We start from the raw sequence: 6,000 nt of genomic DNA, 5'->3' as shown, positions 1-6,000 counted from the left end.
AATATGTTTCATGTTAACTAAAGTAGAATACACGTTTCAGGGATCTGTGAACATAAGCCAATGCCTCTGAGTAGGCATTATAGAGATACGTTGGAAAGCAGTACAGGTTAATTTCATACTAAAACTTCTGGATCCTAATTTTCTAACAGATAATGCATGCATTTTCAATACTACCATAGGAGTATTAATACCTCCCTATCACCCACAATCCTCCAGATAATACTAACAATTCAGTGGACGATGCTACATTACTCAAGGATAGGAAAGGAGAGGTGGTGATAAGCACTGTGATGAGAGAGTAGAATTGGGGTAATGAAGATAACTCCGAAGTAATTATAACATTACCCCTACATCCTTCGTCCTTGTGCCAGTGCATGTTTTATTTTGTTTAAATCACAGACCTAGCTCCAGAGCAGCGTAGCGCTATTCAGAATGTGGGTAGCCAGCTTTAGGGCTGGCATCTTTTAACAGTAGCGCAGTACTGTGAGTTGAGGTCTCTGCGTCAGTCTGTGCATCCACTGGGATTAGTCAATGGTCAGGTGTTGTTGAAAAAGAGATTTCCGAATTTGGAGAATTGTGGGGGCATTCCAAGCTGATACCGGGGTCGAGTTCCAGAGGGTGAGTGTGTGACAAGAGAAGGATTGTTCTTTGCGGACAAGTTGTGATTCAAGCCGATTGGTCGATTTGCTCCGTGAGGAGTGTGTGCCAACAGATTTGTGGAGCTTAGCCACCAGGTTCGCTGATGTGCTACTCATGACTGCTCTGTAGATGATACATGCAGTCTTGATCAGTATCCTGGCCTGGAGAGGACGTCAATGTAGTTAAAGTAGTAGAGGGCTGATTCAGTCAAATGTTCATGCACCAGCAATAAGATGCACTGCAGGGTGTTGGGCTGCTTTTAGGGAGCCAAGTGAGCAGCTGGGAGCCCCATCAGAAGGGCATTTCCCCCAATAATGTGTGAGACCACAAGGGCCTGCTCTACAGTGCGTAAATCCTGTGGTGGGATGAAGGGTTGTATTTTGCGAAGGGTGGAGATTTGGAGTCAGGACGTTTGGGCCTTCTTGGCTATATGTTTCTGGAAAGGCAGGCTGCTGTCAATGGTGAAGCCTAAGGATTTTGTTGAATTCTAGTGTTGTGGATTAAACCCTTTTAGGTGCATATCATTGAGCCATTGTTGGACAAGTTGTTTCACAGGCGGACCGATGAGGATGAATTCAGTCTTGGCTGGGTTAAATTTGTAGGTAGACAATTGACATCCAGGATTGGATGATGGCTAGGTAATCGGGAAGACAGCTGATGTCGTGTGGGCTTTTTACTCTCATGCACAACTGACTATTGTCTGAGTATTGGTGGGTGGCCGTTTTGGGATCTTTGAGCAGAGTGCCCAGAGGCCCCATGTAAAGGTTAAAAAGGAGTGGTGAGAGGATGGAGCCTGGGAATCGGTTAGAATGCAATGAGTTCATCTGGACGGCCTGGTATCTGCCTGAGAGGTAAGAGGTAAACCAATTCAGGACAGTACAGATAATCTCATCCAGTGGGCAAGGAGGGAGATGAGGATGCAGTGGTTGACTGAGTCAAATGCAGCAGAGAGGTCAAGGAGGCATGAGACCTTCTCCATGATTTGGAGTGCATCATCAACTACCTGGATTACCCCAAGTAGATGCTACACTTGGGCGGAACCCTCACTGAAAGTTATTTAGGAAGTGAAGTTGCCCAATTCTGGCGAGTAGTTGTGTAGCGAATACTTCCTCCATGATTTTGTCAATAAATGGGATAGTTGTCCAGATGGTCTGTGTCTAAGGTTATTTTCTTCCCAAAAGAGGTTTTACGAGACCAGTCTTGTGGGTGTCTGGGAATCACCCTTCTGTGAGGGAGGCATTCATGATTCTGAGGAGAACGCAGAGCGCTGGGCATATCTATTGTTTAATGATGGAAGCCAAGATGATATTGTAGGAGTGGGAAGTAGGTTTGAGGGAGGCAATCGAGATCTGGGGGAGAAAGAGAAGAGAATGCAGTCCAGAGGGGCAGTGTGTGTGCAGAGGTGCTAGGGGCTCTAATGCTGTGGGAGGTTGATACAATTATCTCTCTGATTTTGTCTTTTCAATACAAAAATTGTTGATGCCTTTGCATTTTTACTGAGTTGCTGGTACCCTGGGGCATTGTGAGGGGTTGGTACAATGCTTTACTACTTCAAAGAGGGCTTTGCTCCTGTTAGAGGCTACGACAATGGGGATGAAGTAGAAAGAAGCTTTGGCCTTGGTAATCGGAATCCAACAGTTGGCGTAGAGAGGTTTGAGGTTGGTGAGGTCTTCAGGGTTATGGGTTTTGGCCCACCATTCCTCTAGGTCTCCGATACTTATGAGGCATAACAAAGCAGCGAATCCGACTGAATGACGCATAGAAGCAACACCCAGAAGACAGATACATGCTACACTATGCACATACAAAAACAATTCTTAACCAGATAATGCCTGCAAATCAGCTGCACTAAAATTATGATTGGGCAAACAGTCTAATTGTAAATCATAATGCTATGCTTTTGGGCTCAAAATAGCACAACTACTGCCCTGTTCACTGGCTCTTGCAGAATGAATCTATTGGGCTTAGCCCAAGAGGCAGCCTACACTTTTCCTAAAGACAGACTGCTTGAGCCCCAGCTGAGGAAGCAGACATTCCCTATTAGATCTGCCATACAATTTCTGTGGAAGGGGAATGCAAGTGAAGGCAATAGTCTAGACTGTGGCATCTACTGATAAATACAGAGGATGCTTTTTTGCTCTTCCCCAAATCACGAAACGTGACACAGGTTGGTAGAATGATGGTATGATCTGTCTTCAGGTGATAAGTTAGCACAGCCTTGCTAATGCCTGAAGAATGGCCCCGCAAACCAGTATTCAAAGAGGCAAGAGCGCCTTGCCCCAAATGGAAGGTAAAAGGTATCTCTGGTTTATAAGCAGGATAGCAATGCAATGGGTTTGTCTTGGGATGTATAAAAACAGATATTTACAGAAGTGTGCACCTAATTCTCCAATCCTTCCCGCAGACTTGATGGCCATGAGAAACTCAACCTTCGTGGTAAGAAATGTAATATCAATACTGTGGAGGCAGGATAGATGTACGGGCTATTGTAATGGACCTCATAATCTCAAGTGTATTGCAGAGTTCTGTCTGCATTTCTAGACCCCCAGGACAGTGCTTGATTTGCTCCTTGGATTTGCTGTTCATGTTGAGATCTTTGCAGGGTCTCTCATCAATTCATCCCTATGTTAAGAACTGCCTGGGGCACTGCCCTCATCTCCTGCTCTTGGATCCCTAAACCTTCTGAACCTGGCATCCTGCTAGGGATCACCGTCAACATCAAGTCTGTGTAATCCAATCTTCAGGCTTGCCACAACAGACCCCCAGGTGCCTGTAGATAATTTCAGGAGGATTGTGTGCAACAGGGAGGTACTCTGTTTTGTATGCAAAAAAGGACTCTGTGAGAGAGGGTTGTTGCCCCCAAAGCAACGACCAGGATGAGGAGGAAGGGTACTGGTCTGATGGTCAGAGGTAATGTTAAAGATTGTCCTGCCCAAACTCAGCGCCAGCTCTAGATTTTACCACAAAGGCATTATGTTTACAGAAGGCATATGGAGTAGTTTGTGTGTCATAGCCTTTGGTACTGTAATAGTCCATATGCGTGTTTCCTGCAGGGTCATGGACTTGACCCTGTTGGTGGATGACAGGGACCCCTATTGACCTGGGGTAGACGGCCCTACCTGGGTGCATGCCAGAGCCGATCCTAGCTTAGAAGTGGATTAGGGAGTTGGGGGGATGGTTGAATCCAGTCCATGAACCGCCTGAGTGGGCCTTGTTGGTTCATGTGAGTATCATTGTTGATCACCCAAAGCTTGCCAGCATATCTTCCGGACAGAAATGTCTTTTTTTCCATTTGTAGGGGCAAGACCATCTGCCCCGGGAACCAGATACAATGAATAGAGGAAAAGGGACAGCGACCAAGAAGCTCCCATTCACAGTACCTTAAAAATTGCTGGCACAACTTGTGGCATCACGGCACAGAAGAAAAGTGAAACAAAAGCAAGTCAACCAGACCAGACCGCTGGGACTGCACAAATACTGATTGACAAAAAAGGGGCTGGCCCTAGGTCTTTAAACCTGCGTACTGTGAAAGCCCAACCCCGGGGAAAACCATAGAACTAGATTGGCCCGATCATTCATGTGAAGCAGGAAGCCAATGGGAAGGAGGAGGAACCACCAAGACAAGAGGACACGGGTGAAAGGTATTCGGGTGAGGTCAGGAGGTGCGATTATGGACTGAGACACCAGGAGGCAGACGGAAGGTGGAACAGAGCACTAACAAGTCTGTGGAGCTGTTGGATGAGAGTGCAGATGAGGTATTGGATGTGAGAGAGGATACTACCAGACGCGACTGAAATTGTGGTTGTGAGATTGTATGTTAGAGGGAGAGGAAGTAGAGACAGGATGTGGGAGATAGGAAAGAGAGAGAGAGAGTATTTAGTGAAAGGTGAGACTGGCAGTGAGAGAGGGAGTGAAAGGGAGAGATAGAGAAGGGATAGGTGTAGAGCAGGAGGAAGGAGATAGGAGAGAATAGTAGGAGGTTGGGTGTGCAGCAAGAGAGGGGAGTGAAAGAAGACCAGAGAGACAGAAGAGGAGAGAAGTTGGATACAGGAGAGAGTAGTAGGAGGAGGGAAAGCGTAGAGAGAGAGAAGGGAGTAGTGTAAGAAGACTGGAGGGATGGAGGAGAAGGGAGATCAGAGGGAGTAGTAGACAGAGGGGGACGAAAGAAAAGAATTAGAAGAGAAGGACAAGTTACTTACCCCTGGTAACGTCCTTTCGATTGGATATTCCTCCCACGTATTCCTTATCTTATGATATTTCCGATATCCAGTTTAGCTGCTTTGGAAGAAAGAAAATTCTGCAGAGGGCATTGCGCGTCAATGCCTGTCGACTCGATGTCCCTCTAAAGCCTCCGTCTTGATGTCGATGTCACTGAAGGCATATATAGCGTACGCAGTGCCTGTTGGCTTCAGTTCCATTTTTACGAATGTAGGAGCTATCCCATACCCAACAGTTACTCCTCCTGAGAGAGCGCAGACTGCAATAGAAAAGGAAATTCTACTGCGGGGTAGGTTGGGAGGTTCGATAAGGAATACGTGGGAGGAACATCCAGTCGAAAGAACGTTATAAGGGATAAGTAACTTGTTCTTTGAATGGACTGTGTTCTCCCACGTATTCCTTATCTTATGATAGACTCCCAATGGAGTTTCTAGTATTTCTGGAGGAGAGAGTCAGAAGTTCTCATGACAGTTTAGTATTTCTCATGGGTCTGTGTGCACAGAATGCAAAACTGCCTTAACAAATAAGCCTTCCCGGCCTGAAGAAGAATCCGAACTGTAATGTTTGGTGAAAGTATGAATGGACGACCATGTGGCAGCGGCACACATTTCTTTAATTGGTACTCCCCTCTGTAATTCAGAGAAAGTCGCCATGCCCCTGGTCGAATGAGCCCGAAGGCCTTCTGGTGGATCTTTTCCCGCCAGTTTGTAGCATTCAGATATTGCGAGTATTATCCATCTGGATAACGTCTGTTTAGTGATTGCTATACCGAACTTGTGGCCCGAGTAGCAAACAAACAGTTGGTCATCTTGTTTTAGTTCCATTCTGGTGATATAGAAACTTAGTGCACGTTTAGGATCAAGCCTGTGTAGCCTCTCCTCTTCCTTCCTAGGGTCCGCAGGAGGATAAAATGATAGTAAAGTTATTTTCTGAGTCAGATGGAATTCAGAAACTATCTTGGGTAAAAAGGTGGGTTTCACCTTAAGGACCTTGTCCTTATAGAAAATAGTGTATGGAGGCTTGTAGGATAAAGCCCGTAGTTCGCTCACCCTTCGGGCAGATGTAATGGCTACTAAGAAGATGATTTTTAAGGTTAGCAGCCTCAAAGGACAGGATTCTATAGGCTCGAAAGGAGCACACATC

The sequence above is a fragment of the Ambystoma mexicanum genome, chromosome 2p (genome assembly GCF_040938575.1).
Source record: "Ambystoma mexicanum isolate Mex_15411 chromosome 2p, UKY_AmexF1_1, whole genome shotgun sequence".
Taxonomy (NCBI): domain Eukaryota; kingdom Metazoa; phylum Chordata; class Amphibia; order Caudata; family Ambystomatidae; genus Ambystoma; species Ambystoma mexicanum.
This window is presented reverse-complemented; position numbering follows the sequence as displayed.